This window comes from Gossypium arboreum, chromosome 5 (genome assembly GCF_025698485.1).
Source record: "Gossypium arboreum isolate Shixiya-1 chromosome 5, ASM2569848v2, whole genome shotgun sequence".
NCBI classification, from domain to species: domain Eukaryota; kingdom Viridiplantae; phylum Streptophyta; class Magnoliopsida; order Malvales; family Malvaceae; genus Gossypium; species Gossypium arboreum.
Window position 1 is genome coordinate 88,590,378 of NC_069074.1, and position 19,989 is coordinate 88,610,366.

The following is a 19,989-nucleotide window of genomic DNA, read 5'->3' on the forward strand; positions in this document are numbered from 1 at the left end:
GAAAACCCTTTTTGGGCCCAATTCACAGCCGAGTTGTTGTAACCGGGCTCTGATACCACTAAATGTAGCACCCCAAACCCGGCTAAGAAGTTATGGCCGGATCCGACATGCCACACCAAAAACGTTAAAAAAAAATTTTCCATTCTAAGTCCAGAAAATCGTACTTGATGTTCAAAAGATTAATTCATTAAGGGTTAAAGTGAATGGAAGTCATGCACCGGTAGGAAACCTAAAAGAGGTGGTGAGTCCATCTGATTGCTAAGTACCAAGCTCCTTCGGATCCAATCCTAGACATGCATACCGCCATTGCCACACCTTAACGTCATGGATATTTCTAGAAAACCGGTTCGATTAAGTCATTTTTAGGAAAAGTGATTAATTTTGGAAAATACTTTCATTGCGGAAGCTTTGCTTGTTGTCGTGTTATTTTGAAATCAACTGTTGTTTTTGAAAACGCGCCCTAAAGCTATCCAATTTCAACAGTTAAAATAAGTATTACCTATCTTACTAATACATATTAAAAACCACCAAAAATAAATAAGCGGCCTTATTACATTTAAAAGCCCAAAACCACAAACGTAATTAAAAGGATGTCCAGTTCACCAGAAGAAAATCAAACTTTCAGAACGGGTGGCCACTCCGAATTCCCTCACAGCTCCAAGCCCACTATGGTTGGGGATTTCCTGCGTGGATGAAAATAAAAGGGATGAGTTTGGGGAAACTCAGTGTGTAAGGAAAACCCATTCAAAGTCCAAGTTAGCTCAAGCCCATTGGGCCTAAGCCCATTCAGGTAACAGTGGTACTGGGCCAGAGCCCTTTTCAGATTACAATAAACTGGGCCTTAGCCCCTTATTCAGATAACAGTATGGCCCATAGGCCCATTTCAAAATACATGCAACATCAATAAACATATGCAAGCCCATTTGGAGAGACTACTCAACCCACCAACCACTACACTCCACCCGTACCAGCCATACACTCCATGTGGGAATAGCTCAACTCACCCAAATTTAACACTCCACAGCTTGTGCCTTTTGCTCGCTTATCAATAAATTGAGGCAAAGCCTCCAAGACGTGGACAAGCCACTTTCAGTACTTCCTCCGTCAATATCCCAGTCCCATGCATCGATAATAACATGGCATGCAAGAAATAACAACAATCAAACATGCATTTAGGTCAATTTAACCCTAGGGGCATTTCGGTAATTTATCTACTAGGGGTAAAACTGTAAATTTTCCACTTTTAAAGGTATTTCAATAATTTATCTATTTTAGGGTTTTTCATGCATATTCCTACCTTTCACGTGCTAATAGAATCACGCATCGAGGGTTCTTACCGAATTGGGCCGTTGGCCCATCATTCCAATTTTGGCCCATTAAGCCCAAAATATCGAGGGCACGTAAATCATGCACTTTACGCCTAAATTTTGCAGCTTACCAAAAACATTAATCGATTTACCTCACGAACATTCGCACACTCGCAAATCTACAAAATACGGTTTTCGCATTTCGACTTTTCGACTTTTGCCGATCCAGACTAAGAAAGAGGGTGTTAGTTACACACTTTTGCTTATGCATTTATATGTTGACGAGATCCACACACGAACCGCCTACAATTGGATTACTAACACGTTAATCTAACTATTCAAATACAAACTACGATTAACCCCTTACGATATTCGCCAACCACACCTACTGATTATAGTAAGTTTATAAGAAAACAATAGGCAACTCATTAACAAATTTTTGTCAATGTTTACCACATAATCATAATTTCACTGCAAGCTGTCTTCCTGAGCAACAGTCACTAAATTATTTATAACTGAGCTACGAAACTCCAAATCAAGTGCCGTTAATTTTCCCTGAAAGTAGACTCATATATATTCTATCCATAAAATTTTCAGAATTTTTGGTTTAGCCAATCAATACCAGATTTTTCTCAAAGTTTCCCATGTTTCACTGTTTGACTAATCTGACCACCCTTCATTACGAATCAAATTTCTCATTGTACAGAATTCAAAATATGTTCTTGTTTATTTCATTAGAAACTAGACTCAATAAGCTTTAATTACATAATTTATTCAGCTTCTAATTCTTCTCCCACAATTTATGGTAATTTTCCAAAGTCATGTTACTGCTGCTGTCCCAAGCAGATTTATTACCAAATCACTCTTTCATACACCTATCTTGCATGCATGTTATTTAAACATGTATATCACCAATCAATCATCACATATCTATGATTTTTACTTAAGCATAATCTCCATTTCATCATTTTAAAGCACAACATGTTAGCTGATTTTTCCTTTAACATCTAAGGCACATGCATGCTCATTTGTTTGGCTCAACTTCACCTATCTTCCATTTTTCATCAAAAGAACATGAAACAACAATCATTTCCTTCATTTTAATTCATGACTAAATGCTCACAACACAACTAAAAATCAAAATATACTTCAAGAGTTAAGGTAGAATCAAGAAGAACTCATGAACTTCAAAATAGAAGCAAGGTATCAAGAACTTACCTTCAATTCTCCTCCTCCTAATGACCAAATACTCAAGAGCTTTCTCCTCTCCTTTCTCTTCTCTAACTTTCAGCTATGATGAACAAAGATGGACAAAACTTTGTTCTTTTCACCCCTTTTTCTTTAATAAAACTTCATATTTCATCCATTTAATTCTTTAATACAAAAGACATGAAATTCTTATCATGAAACATTTACCTAACCCATTATCATGAAACATTTACCTAATACATTATCATAAAACATTTACCTAACCCATTATCATGAAACATTTACCTAACACATTATCATGAAACATTTACCTAACCTATTATCAATTTGTATCAATTTGTACCATAAATTATGGATATCAAGTGTACATTTTGTCTACATTCAACATGATGGCTGGCCACTTCATGTAAAATGGGAGGCTTGTCATGCAAATCCTCCTATTTTGCACTCCTATTTATTTGGTCACTTCAATTTAGCCTATAACATTTTCAAACATTTTCACATAGGTCCTATTTCATAATTTCACTCACAAATGACAAAATTAAAGCATGAAATTTTGCCAATCATTCGCTGAATTCCCGAAAATTGGGGCGTTACAGTATTATTGTTGTTTTCTTATATTACTGTCATACTCGTTATTCGCTTCAATATATTTCTAGTTCCTTTATTTATTTTTATTTCACATCAATTTGCTTAGCATTATTTCAAAAATCTTATTCTTGTTTTTAAATAAGCGAGGCAATGTATCGATGTAACATTAGGCCGTAAGTTTCATCGCTATGTTGGATGGAATTTTTAGGCTCGTGTTAAGACGGTATATTCTTCTCAAAATAAAAAAATTGAAAGTTTTCGTCTTTTGAATTGGATCACGATTGAATATTACCTTGAACTTGTATTTTTGAAAATCAAGACAACACGTGTTTATGATATACCAATTTTTGGGTGTCGCGAGGGTGCTAATACCTTCCTCGCGCGTAACCGACTCCCGAACCCTAATTTTTCTCTGGCTTTTAATGTGGACCTAACCTCAGCCTTTTTCTCGTTTTTAAAAGAAATCTAATAGGTGTCCGATCACACCTAGAAAAAAGATCGGTGGCGACTCCCGGTTTATTTTAAAATCAAATTTCAAATTCCAAGTTTTTTTAATCGCCACAATTAGCGACCCCAAAACTAAAAATTTTTTTTTTTACGTCTCTGACAGCTGGCGACTCCACTGGGGACAGAACTTGCGAGTCGAGTCGAATTAAACACGTTTTGTCAAAATTTTCAAATTTCTTTGTTCAAAGTAAATATTTGGTCGTGATCCAAAAATCTCGTTTTCAAGATTCATGCATTTGTATCGTGTTGTAAATATTTCTTCTAACTTGTTATTTGGTTGTTTTTCAGTTTTCAATTTTTTTTATGGTTTTAATTTTGGTTTAGTTTCTTTAAGTAAAACGTAAAGGTTTATGAGTTTTTCCCCACACACCGTGCACTTGCATTTTCGCATAACATGAGTTCTCTACCCGGCTCGTCCGCTTAAGTGAAAGTAAACGCCACGCCTTCGTGAGTTAACTCGTCCCTCCGACAAAGCTAGTGAATACTTTCGGGTTACATATGACTTATGCTTTCGTGAGTTAACTTGTCCCTCCGCATAGGCATAAGTAAATGTAATCCTCGAATTGAACTTGTGAGCTGTGATGGGTTATGACCGAGGCTTCGTGTTAATCTTAGCGGATGATAGTACGAGCAATTCGAAAATTGCCTAGAACCGAGACTACATATAATAAACCATACGAGCTATCCAATTAGAGCCATGCCGAACCTCTGTCCGCTTATAGTCACCAAAATAAGTACACGGGGAAAATGCCTTTTGCCTTTCATTTACACTGTTTATGTAAAATAATTAGATTGGGTAGTTTAATTTGTTTTTTCAAATTGTATTTTTTGTGTTTACTAACCAAGTTTGTTTGTTTTTATTTTCATCATGCATCATAGGCATCATATAAGGAAGGTGTTAATTAAAGGTTGGTTGCCAAAAAACGGGTTTCTGATGGAAGAGTCAATTACACAAATAACCGAGAAGAATGCCGTGGTTCGGGACTGGTCTCTAAAAACTCAGAGAGAAAAGGGGGATAGTCTAGTGGAAGGGTGTGTCGCCAATTTGCCCGAACATATAACTGTAAATGTTCACCAAAATAACTTTGAGGATTTGGTTCGAATTTGGAATCAGTGGGATTCAGACACTAGAGACATTTTCACTGAGAGGTATGGAGATATAGCTCACCTGATCACCATCCGTGTAGACGAACAGTTGATTCAAGCCATGGTTCGGTTCTGGGACCCAGCTTATCAGTGTTTCACCTTTAATCAAGAAGACATGACTCCAACCATAGAAGAGTATGCTGCTTTACTCCGCATCGACAATGTACAATTCGGCAAAATATATGTGAAGGAGCCTAAGCCGATGACCTTCAAGAAAAAGTTAGTAAGACTGACAGACATGACTGATGCATGGGCCGAAAAACAGATAAAAAAGAAGAATGAAACCATTTGCATTCCATGGTCCTCCCTACGAGATTTGGCTCTGAACCATCCCAACATGCTGAAAAGGGTAAATCTATTCGCTTTGGCCATTTATGGTTTGGTCATTTTCCCAAAAGTTCTCGGTCATCTCGAAGTTGCAGTAGTTGATTTCTTCGAAAGGTTAAAACAAGGAGTCAACCCTGTCTCGACCATCCTAGCCGAGACCTTCAGGTCCCTGAGTAGTTGTCGAAGAAAAGGGGAGGGACGATTTATCGGATGCGTGCAGTTGCTCAATGTTTGGATTTTGAGTCACTTCTGGAAGGTAGAGCGCACTCCGTTCCATATGTTTTCTAAAACATTCTCCCCGCTAGAAGCTTACCTCAAGAAAGAATGGCCGAAGGAAGTCACCGAGCAACATTGGGTATCAGTTTTTCAAAATCTTCGCGCCGAGGATATAACATGGAGAGCACCCTGGATCCGTCCTTCAGTTCTGCTATACAAATGTGGAAGCCAAGATTGGGTACCTTTACTTGGGTTATGGGGAGGAGTTGGATATGCTCCGCTATTGGTCCAAAGGTAATTTTCTTCGCGACAATTCCTCCCCGCAACGGGAGGATTAGCACAGTTCGAGTTTGCTTTCGCGGGTGAAGGATATATGAAGAGAGTCCGAGACACTGCAAAGTCTTGGAAGGAAATTCATTTCATGGAACTAGCTTTGTATGCTGATACCCTTACCCAAGATTACGACATATGGAGGAAGCAACGGGTAAATAGTCAGCAAATCTCATCAACAAACTATACCATCCAGAATCCTTTCTCGAAGGAAACGCCGTCTGAGCTACAAATAGCTAGACAAGAATTTGAACGAGAAAAAGCTAAGATGTTTAGGGACCTTAGTACCCTTCAAGAAGAAAACTATCAGCTGAAGATTGAAGTTCAGGTTGAAAGGTCCAGAACTGAAAAACTACAAAGAGAAGCCGAGATTGTGAGAAACGACTTAAGGGACCTTCATTTGGAAAACAAGAAATTAAGAAACACTATAAAGAATAGCGGGTTGGGCAAGTCGACAATGAGAATGGAAGGAAGAAATTAGCAATATCAAGGAGGAATGGAGTTTTGGAAGGAAAAGAAAAGAAAGAGGAGGGCAAATTTGCTACCGTGATAGAGTTAAGAAGGAAGAACGCCGAGTATGAAATAGTGACTGCAGAATTGGCGAATAGTCAGTCCGAACATCAAGAATTAAAAAGGAAAACACGAGATCTAGAAAATATGCTGCAATCTCGTCAACAACAATTAGATAACCTCCTAAAGGCTCTAGAAGAAAAGAGTGAGCAGTACGATAGGGACATTCATACGTATGAAGGAACTCTCAAAGAAAAAGAAATGCAACTCGACTTCTTGATCAATGAAATTCGCAAAGCGGCTATGCAAGTTGTCCAATTATCAGATGAAGTCAAAGTTCTCAGCTGCCAATTCCCTTCGAGCCGAAGATCGAGCATATCAGAATTTTTAGAGCAAGTGAAGAAACAAGGCAATGTGGCTAGGAAATTTGTGTAACCGTTGGAAAAATGGAAACTTTGTGTAATAGACTATGTTGATAAATGAAATGCCTAAATATGGGCCTATCTTGAAATTAACACCAATTTTTTTTTTTGCATTCCTTGCATAATTAACATTTTGACATTCGTGCATTCATTCATGCATTCATCCATACATTGCATATCCCATACTCGGTAGCTGAAGACAAAATAAATAATTCGCAGTTATAATACCACAAGATCGGAACCACGCTCATCAAGATAAAATGCTACCGACAAGCTAGAGTGATGGAAGTCGAATTCAACGAGAGAATTGAAAGGATGGAAAGGGCTCAAAAAGAATTACAAGAGCAACTGGCCAAATCGCAACAAGAGACGAGAGACCTAATGGTGAGATCTCGAGAGGAATCACTCGAGCAAAGAGATCAAATGGCCAAGATGATGGAGATGATGTCAGCTCTAGTTAAAGGAAAAGGACCCATGCGGAGCCCTGACATTGAGGAATCTCGATCAAGAATTCACCACGATCAGGATCCACTCTATCCCCCAGGATTCACTCCACCGCTCGCATATACAACACAAAGAAGGTATACTCAAGGGGAACCCACTGGCTTGGAACATCGACCTATGCCACCTGCTCCACCCACTAATTTGGGGCAAGGAATATTAGCGTCAAACCCAGGGGCTAGTCCTGCTGATCCACTAGTTTCAGATCTGGATGACCCAGCAGAGGTAGCTAAGTTGAAATTGGATAACCATGACACAAAATATAGGAGTCTAGAGGAAAGACTCAAAGCGATAGAAGGCACTGAAGTCTTCTCCGTACTAGGTGCCAAAGAACTCAGTTTGGTACCTGATCTGATTTTGCCCCCGAAGTTCAAAGTGCCTGATTTTGAGAAATATGATGGGACAAGATGTCCAAAGGCACATCTGGTCATGTTTTTCCGAAAAATGACTGGTTATGTGAACGAGGATAAACTACTCATACATTGCTTTCAAGATAGTTTAACGAGTCACTCTTCTTGGTACAATCAACTTAGTAGAGAAAAGATTCGATCTGGAAAGACTTGGCGTCGAGATTTTGTGAGCAGACAAGCATGTATCGATATGGTGCCGCATCGTATGACCTTGCAGATGATGGAGAAGAAACCAGAGAATCCTTTAGACAAGACGCAAAAGATGGAGAGATATCTCGGCCCAAGTGGAGCCTCCACCGACTAAGACCGAGATAATAGTCCTTTTCATCAATACTCAAAGCACCATTCTATGACAAGTGGTGAGAAGTGCTACGAAGGATTTTTCTGATATCGTAATATCCGGTGAACTCATAGAGAATGCCGTCAAGAGCGGTAGAATGGAAGGATCAGAAGGCTCAAGAAAAGCAGCACCCGTAAGGAAGAAAGAGCCAGAAGCCCACATGGTGGGAACAGGGAGTCGTTACATTCCCAATTCGTATCTTAACCAACCCCGACCTCGAAATTATCCACCCCCGAATTTCTATTATCCCCCTCAAACCCCTTACTACCAAGCACCACATCCGTCCTACCCCGTATATGCCACCAACAACCAAAGACCCGTCACCACTTTCCCACAGAACACGGTACCCGCCCAAAGCCAACCTAGAAACGAACCAAGACCAGCAAGGCATAATCCCGAGAGACTGCAATTTACCCCCATTCCTGTGTCATATAGGGAATTGTACCCAAAACTTTTGGAAAAACAGTTAATTTCTCCCCATTACATGGCACCCCTTAAACCTCCATACCCAAAATGGTACGATCCAAACGCTAGTTGTACATATCACGCAGGAAACCAGGAGCACTCTACTGAGAACTGTCTCGCTTTCAAGAGGAGAGTTCAAGGACTCATTGACGCGGGTATCATACGATTCGATAGTGCTAGTAACGCCACGGGGAACCCGTTCCCTAACCATACCGAAGGGAATGTGAGTACAGTGGGGAAAGAGGATGAATGGAAGGTCAGAAGATGTGTTGCAGAAATAAGGACGCCTCTGTAGAAAATCTGGGAGTTATTGGTTAAGAAAGGATTGCTCTGTCATTCTGATAGAATTTTTGGAAAAGAAGGTCAAAGTTTTTGCAATTTTCATGGGATTGTTGGACATGACATTCAGTCATGTGAGGACTTTAAAAGGTTACTTCAAGACTGGATGGATAATAAGGAGATCAAGGTCCTTAATAAGAGGGAAGATGCCAACGAAAGAGAAGTATGCGTCTCTGATAGCCAATCATCAGGGCCCCCTTATAGTGCTGATCGACCGTTGGTAATTTATTACGACGCGATGAGAGAGCCATTGAAACCACAGATGGTAATTGAAGTACCGTCTCCTTTCCCGTATAAGGACAACAAAACAGTGCCGTGGAGATATGATGTTAATATCGTTACACCAGAAGTTGAAAAGTCCAAAGCCATAACTGAAGATGTTGGGGAGGTAGGTCATTTTACTCGAAGTGGACGATGCTATTCTAAAGAAGTTGAACCGGTAAAGAAAAGTAGCGACTCGAAACAAAAAGGGAAAGCAGTGATGCACGAAGTCGAGGTCGAGCAAGAAATTCCACCGTGCAAGAAACTAAAAGCACGTGAATAAGGAAGAAGCTCAAGAATTCTTGAAATTTATTAAGCACAATGAGTATAGTGTGGTGGAACAATTGAGCAAGCGACCAAAGACGAATCTCAGTTCTATCTCTATTGTTAAATTCAGAGCCACACCTGAATGCTTTATTAAAGGTGTTAAATCAAGCTTATGTGGCCAACAACATATCTGTCGAAAAGCTTGATAGGGGGTAAACAATCTGAATGCGGACAATTTCATCTCTTTTAGTGATGATGAGATACCGCCAAATGGTAGAGGCTCGGTGAAAGCGTTGCATATCACGACCCGCTGCAAGGGCTACATAATACTGAACGTACTCATAGATAATGGGTCAGCGTTAAATGTTATGCCATTGGCCACGCTTTCCAGAATACCGATGGATTTGTCCTACTTAAAGCCCTGTCATTCCATGGTAAGGGCATTCGACGGGACAAGGCGCGAAGTCATGGGAAAGATCGAAATCCCTTTGGAAGTGGGCCCTTACATCTATGAGATCGAATTCCAAGTCATGGACATTACACCCTCTTATAACTGCCTTTTGGGAAGACCTTGGATCCATTCTGCTGGAGCAGTCCCATCATCCCTCCATCAAAAGTTGAAATTTATCATGGATGGCTGTTTGGTCACAGTTGAGGGCGAAGAAGACATCATCGCATCTATCTCTGCTGATGCGCCATATCTGGAAGTAAGCAAGGACGCAGTGGAATGTTTCTTTCGATCCCTTGAATTCATCAATGCCACTTTTGTCGCTGAGGGAAACAAATTCGATGCCAAACCGCCGAGAAATACCGAATGGGTGTCAAGTTGACCATAGGAAGGGGAGCTCGTGCGAGAAGAGGTTTAGGGAGACATCTACAAGGAATAGTTAGGGCTTTAAAGCCAGTGCACCACAAGGCCCGATACGGTTTGGGGTTCCAGCCTGACATGCGTCAAAGAAGAAGACAGTGGAAGAAGGATCAAGAGAGAAGAATTGCAAGAACTTTAGGACGAGAACCAGAATGGGAACCGATAGAGTACCTTCATTTGTCAAAAACATTTACATCTGCGGGAATGATGTACCCTGGACAAGATGATCCACGAAACATGCTAGGGTTAATTAAAAGGGGTTTTCAGAATGTCAGTATAAATGTCATTGACAAAGAGGCTGGTGCAAGTAAAGATGTCTGGAGGATACGCCCTTGCCCTCTTGGTTTCATGTTGAACAATTGGACTGCTGAGGAGCTTCTTGTAGTTTATGAGTTTTCAGAGTAATGCTAAACATTAACCTTCTATTGTGTCCTTAGATATAATAGAATTCTTTTGTAAGAGCTTGCATTCGCTCTTTATCATTTAAATGAATATCAATGAAGATGCATTTTGTCACGATTTTTTTTTCGCATTATCACTAACTTCATAATCATTTTCTCATTTCATAGCCCATCCTTACATTTGCCTCATTGCCATGACATAACATTTTGTTTGTTGTTTCCAATACTTGGATGTCCCTCTATAGCTTCCTTTTACATTCAACTTTCAGGTGCTCAGATATTGACGACATGAATAAGCCCGTTCTGAATCTTGAAATTGATTTTGAGAAGGTTTGTTTGCTTAGGAGAATTTGAAGTCAAGAAAATGTCAAGATTACGTCTCGTCTCTGAATTGTTAAGAATGGTGGAACAAGAGGATAAACAGATTTTGCCTCATGAAGAATCTGTGGAAACAATAAACTTGGGCACCGAAGAAAGGAAACAAGAAGTGAAGATTGGGACTTCTATTTCAGGGGGCACCAGGCATAATTTGATTGCTTTGCTCCGCGAATACAAAGATGTATTCGCATGGTCATACCAGGATATGCCAGGGCTAGATGAAGATTTAGTGGTCTATAAGCTCCCATTAAAGCCAGAATGCAAGCCCATTCAGCAAAAATTAAGACGGATGAGGCCCGAAATGCTATTGAAAATAAAAGAGGAAGTCAAGAAGCAATTTGATGCTGGCTTCCTACAAGCCTCCAAATATCCCGAATGGGTGGCTAACATAGTCCCGGTACCAAAGAAATATGGCAAAGTACGAATGTGCGTGGATTACCGTGACCTGAATCGAGCAAGCCCAAAAGATAATTTTCCCTTGCCACATATTGATACGTTGGTGGACAACACAGCAAAACATTCGTTGTTTTCTTTCATGGATGGATTCTCGGGGTATAATCAGATCAAGATGGCCCTTGAGGATATGGAGAAAACTACCTTCATAACAATGTGGGGAACGTTCTGCTACAAGGTGATGCCATTCGGGTTAAAGAATGCTGGGGCAACATATCAGAGGGCTATGGTAACGTTATTCCATGATATGATGCATAAAGAAATAGAGGTCTATGTCGACGATATGATTGCTAAATCCCGAGGGGAAGAAGAACATGTAGTGAACCTCAAGAAGTTGTTCGAAAGGCTGAGAAAGTTTCAGCTAAAGCTTAATCCAGCCAAATGTACATTTGGGGCTACCTCGGGAAAGCTGCTAGGCTTCATTGTCAGTGAAAGAGGTATCGAAGTTGATCTAGATAAAATAAAAGCCATCCAAGAATTACCACCTCCGTGCATGCAAAAGGAAGTTAGAGGATTTTTAGGGAGATTAAACTACATCGCCCGATTTATCGCTCAACTTACCAACCAATGTGACCCAATCTTTCGGCTTCTTCGAAAACATAACCCAGGAGAATGGAACGAGGAATGCCAAGTGGCCTTTGATAAGATAAAACAATATTTGTCCAGTCCTCCAGTGCTAGTGCCGCTAACTCCTAGAAGACCATTGATTTTGTATTTGACTGTGTTCGAAAGTTCAATGGGTTGCATACTAGGGCAACACGACGAGTCAGGAAAGAAAGAAAAAGCGATCTACTACCTCAGCAAAAAGTTCACTGAATATGAGGCAAAATATTCGTCCATTGAGAAATATTGTTACACTCTGGTTTGGGTAGCTCGGAGACTTAGACAATACATGTTGTACCATACGACATGGCTGATTTCAAAGCTAGACCCGATAAAATACATGATGGAATCGCCGGCACTATCAGGAAGAATGGCGCGATGGCAGATTCTCCTCTCAGAATATGACATTGCCTATGTAAGTTAGAAGTCGATAAAAGGAAGCGCAATAGCTGATTTTCTAGCAACTCGAACAACAGCCTTTAAGATTCGATTTCTCAGACGAAGACTTAATGTGCATCTCAGAAATAGAATCCGAGTCATCAAAAGAGAAGTCATGGAAGATGTGCTTTGATGGTGCGTCGAATGCGTTAGGGCATGGAATTGGCGCAATCCTGGTATCACCAGACGGGAACCATTATCCGTTCACTGCAAGACTGAACTTCTTCTGTACCAATAATATAGTAGAATATGAGGCTTGTATCATGGGGCTTCGCGCAGCTATTGAACGAAACATCGAAATCTTAGAGGTGTATGGGGACTCAGCCCTAGTGGTTTATCAAATTCGTGGAGAGTGGGAAGTGAGGGATCCAAAATTGATTAAATACCGTGATTTAGTAGCTGAATTGATCAAGGAATTCAAAGAAATAACTTTTTATTACTTCCCTCGAGAAGAAAACCAATTAGCTGATGTCCTGGCCACTTTGGCTTCAATGTTCAAAGCAAGTAAAGAAGCAGAAATAATGCCCCTCAAAATGAGCATATACGAGGTCCCTGCACACTGTTGTAGCATTGAGAAAGAAGTAGACGGACGGCCTTGGTTCCATGATATCTTAGAATATGTCAAGAATCAAAGGTATCCTGAACAAGCGAATGAGAGCGACAAAAGAACAATTAGAAGAATGGCAGCGGGATTTGTTCTTGATGGGGACATCTTGTACAAGAGAGGAAAAGATCAGATGCTCTTGAGATGTGTGGATGATGTTGAAGCTAGAAAAATACTTGAAGAGGTCCATGAGGGAATCTGCGGAACACATGCCAATGGTTTCAATATGGCCAAAAAGATCATGAGACTCGGTTATTATTGGCTGACGATGCAAAGTGACTGCATCAATTTTGGAAGAAAATGTCACAAATGTCAAATCTATGGCAATAAAATTCATGTAGCCCCTTCGCCCCTTCACATCATGACTTCTCCGTGGCCTTTTGCTATGTGGGGCATGGACGTTATAGGGCCAATTTCTCCAAAAGCATCAAATGGACATCGATTCATTTTTGTGGTCATCGATTACTTCACAAAATGGATAGAAACCGCTTCGTTTGCCAATGTGACGAGGACTGCAGTTTGCAGGTTTTTGAAAAAAGAAATCATTTGCCAGTATGGTTTTCCTGAAAGAATCATTTCAGATAATGCCACTAATCTGAACAATAAGATGATGAAAGAAGTGTGCGAACAGTTCCACATAAAGCATCATAACTCCTCGCCCTATCGCCCAAAGATGAACGGGGCTATTGAAGCAGCCAACAAAAATATCAAAAGGATCATTGGGAAAATGACTGAAACATATAAAGATTGGCACGAGAAGCTTCCGTTTGCTCTGTTTGCATATCGCACATCTGTGCGAACATCTACGGGAGCAACTCCTTTCTCTTTAGTCTATGGAATGGAAGCTGTGCTACCTATCGAGGTTGAGATCCCCTCTCTGCGAGTATTGATGGAATCAAAGTTAGAAGAAGCAGAATGGGTTCGAGCTCGATATGATCAGTTGAACCTCATTGAAGAAAAACGTCTAAGGGCAATTTGTCACGGGCAAATGTACCAAAAGAGAATGATCGCAGCCCATGACAAGAAGGTACGACCAAGAGAATTCCATGAAGGAGAACTCGTGCTGAGAAAGATTCTCCCAATACAAAAAGACCTGCGAGGAAAATAGGCGCCAAATTGAGAAGGACCATACGTTGTAAAGAAGGCATTCTCAGGCGGAGCTTTGATCCTTACCGAGATGGATGGGAAGGAGCTACCAAATCCGGTGAACTTAGATGCAGTGAAGAAATATTATGCTTGAGATGAAAACCCGAAAAGGGCATCTAAAAAAAAAAAAAAAGGGATCAGAGCGAAAACCCGAAAAGGGCGCTTTGATTAGACACAAAAGATTAGGATGAAAACCCGTGAGGCAATTCTAATGAAGCAAACATTCGGCTTACAAGGCCAGGCGTTTTAAACTGTACGACAAACAGTGAGACTACAGTATTTGAAGCATCTCTGAAAGCTTGAAATCTTCTACGCAAGAAGCCATGCTCGGAAAGATTATTGATTGAGGAACGTGGAAGAGTTCATATGTTGAATATCTAGAGCATTTGTTTCCGTTGAATACGACCCCTTCTTTCTTTTTGACATTTTTTGCTCTCATTGGTTAACTTTCTTTGTTCGCCACACTTGAAATAAATAAATAGGAGATATTAGTTTTGTCCCTACCTGACCTTCTTCATGCATCTCATTATGTGTTTATTTACATGATAAATAGTGAAATAACACACTCTAAACAAAGGAGATGTTAAGCATTACCTGGATGAAAATTTGATAAGTACAAGAACTTCAAAGCAAAGATAAAGTTTAACCAGAGGTAAAAGAGTGATACCTGAGAAACGTCGATTACTCGTGAAATTTGAAGACGGGTACGAGGCCTGAAGAAAAGTCGAGAATTAAAGCAATGGACACAGATCATGAAAATTCGTGACAAAAAAAAAAGGGACAAGCGGCAAACATACTTAAGGAGCACTGCATAAACATGTAGGCATAAAGGCATTTAAGACAAACATGTGCGTATCATGATAACATCATGCATGGCATATACAGGTACTCCAGCAGAGCAAGAAATCTAGAATGAGAGTCGCATTGAATCAAATGAAAAGACACTTGAGTTCTACCAAATGACAGGTTTTGATATTTTTGATGTTCAATTTCTGTCCTCCAATTTTGTTTTTTTCAAAAATCAACCCATATCGCGAGAAGTGAGTTGAGCCTCAGGGTACGCTGAGGTATTTTCAATTTTTGCTTTTTAATTCATGTTTTCCAAGAAAATCAGCTCATATTGCGAGAGGTGAGTTGAGCCTCAAGACACGTTGAGGTAATTTCAATTTATGTTTCAAAAATCAACTTATATTGCGAGAAGTGAGTTGAACCTCAGGGTACGCTGAGGTATTTTCAATTTCTGCTTTTTAATTCATGTTTTCCAAGAAAATCAGCTCATATTGCGATAGGTGAGTTGAGCCTCAAGACACGTTAAGGTAATTTCAATTTATGTTTCAAAAATCAACTTATATTGCGAGAAGTGAGTTGAACGTCGGGGCACGCTGAGGTAATTTCAATTCCTGTTAAATCTAAAATCAACTCATATTGCGAGAGGTGAGTTGAGCCTTGTGGCACGCTAAGGTATTTTCAAATCCTATTTTCAAAATTCAATTCATATTACGAGAGGTGAGTTGAGTCTTTTTAATTTCTATTTTCAATTTCTGTTTTTAATCAACTCATATTGCGAGAGGTGAGTTGAGCCTTTAATTTCCGTTTTTCGAAATCTACTTTTCAAATTATTAACTCATGTTGCGAGAGGTGAGTTGAGCCTTTTAATTTCTGCTTTTAATTTCTATGTTTCAAAAACCAACCCATATTGCGAGAAATAAGTTGAGCCTCAGTTTACATGCTGAGTTATTTTCAATGTCCGTTTTTAAAGAGTCAATTCATATTCGAGAAATGAGTTGAACTCAAGATCACACGCCAAGCAAAGACTAAAGATTGAAGCTGAAAATTTCATATCCTTAAAGTTACATTAGAGAAGATTGAAGTTACAAGATGTATATTAGAAAATGCAGTGGATTGAACCAAAGCTACAAGATGAGATGGACTAGAAGGAAACTATTTGGACAAGAAGAGCACCGATGAAGTCAAGACTCGGCAAGACGGAGCAAAATTGGCCTTTCTTTATGTCTTTGCTCTATTCCGGTTACATACGACAATGAGCAAAGAGGGCATTCTGACAGCCAATTTTAGGCCCAAAATCCAATACCCATTACAAATATTAAACCCTTAACCCCAGCTCAATATTACTTAACCCGGAGCCCACTTAAAACAAACTAACCCATTACAAACTAGACCCAATACCCCTTTACAACCAGACCCAAACCCCAAAACCCAGAGGCCCAATCTTAAACCCAAGTCAGAAGCCCGCTAACCCATACCCACTAATCTAAACAACCAAGCCCACTAAGCCTAACCCATTAGCAAACCCTAACACCCATTTGCTTAAAAGATTTCAGATAAACCCTAGCTCCCATCTTGTCTGCCTCCGCTTCTCACCAATGGCCAACCATGGGTCACCTTGCGCACTACCACCACCATTCCCCACGCGTCACATGCCTCCACGCACGCGTCTGGTCTTCCATACCCTGCAAAATAAAACAAATACCAAGACAAAGCAGACGACAGAGAGCAATGGAAAGAAGCTTAAAAAATGTTGTAACAAAATAGGCTATAAAAAGCCGAATGAAACACTGTAAAAGGGGCTTTTTTCGGAAAATCAAAAGAACAAAACAGTGACTATCAATATTCACAAGCAGCATAGATCGGGGCCTAAACAATCTAAAAATATAGAAGCAATAGTGGGTATTTGAAGGAAAAACAAAAGAAAACGAAAAGGTTACTCTTTTTATTTTTCTTTTTTCGATTTTCTCATATATATACATATATTTCTTCATTTTTTTCTTTTAATACAAATATAAAATAGATATATATATTTTAAAAAAAAACTAAAAAATTTACCTTTTGAACTTAGGCCTACCATCATATGCAAGGCGGCAGGCACGCCAACCAGACGGACGGTCGTTATTGACCGCCGGGTGATCGGCACCCTGCCGGATTTCCCCTTTCTCTCCTTCTCTCCCTCTTCTCTTTTCCCTCTCTCTTTTTTTTTTAAATCTGGTTGCAAATGAATTTTTTTAATGTTTTAGGGTATTTATACTAAGTAAAAAACGGTGTCGTTTTAGCTCAAAGGCCCAGGGCACAAAACGACGTCGTTTTGCCCTGGGCCGATCCGATCCGACCCGACCCGCCAGGAGGATCCGCGTGTTTTGTTCGAATGGGATATTTATGCGTACAGTCCTTCCGCTTTCCGGGCATTTACAATCGAGTTTTTTTCGTTATTTTTAATTTGGCCCTGAAATTTCTTCCATTTTATAAATGAATCCCTTTTAGCTGCACAGCGTTTTAATGACTGGGAATTTTGCACTTTTGGTTCCCCCACTATTTATGCGCATTGAAATTGGTCATTTTCCTTTATTTTTCATTTCAGATTTCTCCTAAAAAACTTTATTTTTAATTCGATTTAGTCCTTTTTGTTAGTCTATTGCCTATTTTCGATTGGATTTGTTTTCATTTTCGGTTATTTATTATTATTAATTATAATCTTTACATATTTATTATATCTACCATATTTTATATGTATTAGCGTATATTTTATTAAGTATATATATGTGTATGTATATATTTATATACTTGTGAAACATTATTAGTAGTTATTTTTATTATGTATGTATGATGCAAATATTTCAATATTATATTATATACGTATTTTTATACGTACTATTTATATATGCTTCTAATATTTTATAGGTATTTTTATGTAAATGTTTTAATATTATATATTTTTCACATATGTTATATATAAGTCTTTTAATATATATTTTATATATATATATATTTTAATATTACTAGTTATATTTTTATACTACTATATGTATACTTCTAATATTATATTATATATTTCTAATCTTGTTATTTATATATATATATGCATGTATGTATTTGTGTAATATACTAATGGTTTTCTTTTCATATTATTATTTCTAATGTATGTATATATTTCTATATTTATATATTATACATATATATTTTAATGTTCTTTATTGTATACTTCTTTACTATTCATACATTTTTATGTATGTGTATATATCTTTTATATTATTAGTTATGTATTTTTTTACTATTTCATGTATATTATTATATATGTATATTGTATATGTTCATATTAAATATATTATGTATATATATATATTTCTCACGTGCGTTACGTATATACTCTTAATATCATTTTTATATATACATATATTTATTGTTTTCTCGTATCTTATACTATTATTACATTTAATCTTGCATGTATTATTGTTGTTTTCTTATATTCTTGTCATACTCGTTATTCGCTTCAATATATTTCTAGTTCCTTTATTTATTTTTATTTCACATCAATTTGCTTAGCATTATTTCGAAAATCTTATTCTTGTTTTTAAATAAGCGAGGCAATGTATCGATGTAACATTAGGTCGTAAGTTTCATCGCTATGTTGGATGGAATTTTTAGGCTCGTGTTAAGACGGTATATTCTTCTCAAAATAAAAAAATTGAAAGTTTTCGTCTTTTGAATTGGATCACGATTGAAAATTACCTTGAACTTGTATTTTTGAAAATCAAGACAACACGTGTTTATGAGATACCAATTTTTGGGCGTCGCGAGGGTGCTAATACCTTCCTCGCGTGTCAACTCCCGAACCCTAATTTTTCTCTGGCTTTTAATGTGGACCTAACCTCAGCCTTTTTCTCGTTTTTAAAAGAAATCTAATAGGTGTCCGATCACACCTAGAAAAAAGATCGGTGGCGACTCCCGGTTTATTTTAAAATCAAATTTCAAATTCCAAGTTTTTTTAATCACCACAATTAGTGACCCCAAAACTAAATTTTTTTTTTTTACGTCTCTGACAATTATTAAACGAAAAATCCAAATCCCAAAATTTAAGTCAACAATCCGGAGAGTCCAATTAGTACAAAACTCTCAGAAATAACCCTTGAATAATAAAACATTTAATTAAAATTAGTTCGTAGACTAGTGGTCACCGAAGACTCCGCTACATCGATCTGCCTAAGTCTATGGATTACCTGTACAGAACAGACAAATAGAAGTGAGTTTATGAAAACTCAATGTGTAACCCAACAGAAATAGACATGTAAAACATACAGTAAACTCATATACAATCAGATGCAGATTAGGACTTATGTCCATTTCAGATACAGATAACAGAAACAAATATGTGAATATACAGAACAGATACAGTGAGTCCTACCCCCCACCCTCTACACACCAACTCTGTCCATCCCATCACACTATGTGGGGTTAAAAATGCCCACCCATCCCTACACACCATATAGTGTCAATGCGACACATATCAGATAATATGCAACCAAGCCGCCAGATAATAGGCGATGATGGCCATACAGAATATTTCCTTCTTCTATGCAAATCCCACCCCAAAACAAATACAAAAATAACAGGTTTGACATGCTCAACATGCTTATATACAGATTATAGACATACAAATAGTATCCTACTCAGATCAGTCTATCAGAATATCATAACATACGAAATAGGGTTTGGTCAGCCTTTACCAGCCTTTCAGTAGGCCCATAGTTGATCGAAATGACCTGTGCAACCTTAGGGAAAATTTCAGAATTTTGGGCCCACACGCCCGTGTGGCCCACACGGCCACACCCACATCACCACACGGCCGTGTCTTGCGCACGGTCACGCCTTCGTCGACCACATGGCAGTGTTCGCACACGACCACCTACAAAATAGGCCACACGCCTGTGTGGGGTCGATAGTAAGCACCGAACTTTATTTTTCGCAATTTGAGAACACACCTGGTATAGTTTTGATGCGTAAGCACTCCCGAGACCACTCAAACCTAAGAAATAGTATCCAAATGCCCAAATTCAATACACACTTACGAAACTCAAACCAAAAATATTCCACAAACGGAGCCTTACAACATCAAACAATGAATTTGAATACTTATCAGTAACGAACCGAAACCCCTAAT

The 19,989-nt window shown here is 38.7% G+C and overlaps 1 long non-coding RNA gene and 1 pseudogene across 3 annotated transcripts in view; one reads left to right on the forward strand and one right to left on the reverse strand.

Moving 5' to 3' along the window:
• Positions 1-441: 441 nt before the first annotated feature.
• Positions 442-19,989, reverse strand: part of LOC128292794 (uncharacterized) — a 92,615-nt gene continuing 73,067 nt past the window's right edge. The window contains exons 1-2 of one of the 3 annotated variants that reach the window (XR_008282714.1): positions 2,526-2,986; positions 442-683 (exon numbers count right to left, since the gene is read on the reverse strand). This is a non-coding gene — a long non-coding RNA (uncharacterized LOC128292794). Of the gene's footprint in view, positions 684-1,459; positions 1,496-2,525; positions 2,987-19,989 lie in introns of those variants that run through there. The other 2 variants (XR_008282715.1, XR_008282713.1) reach the window with 2 other exon arrangements.
• LOC128292793 (uncharacterized) lies at positions 10,223-14,133 on the forward strand (annotated as a pseudogene).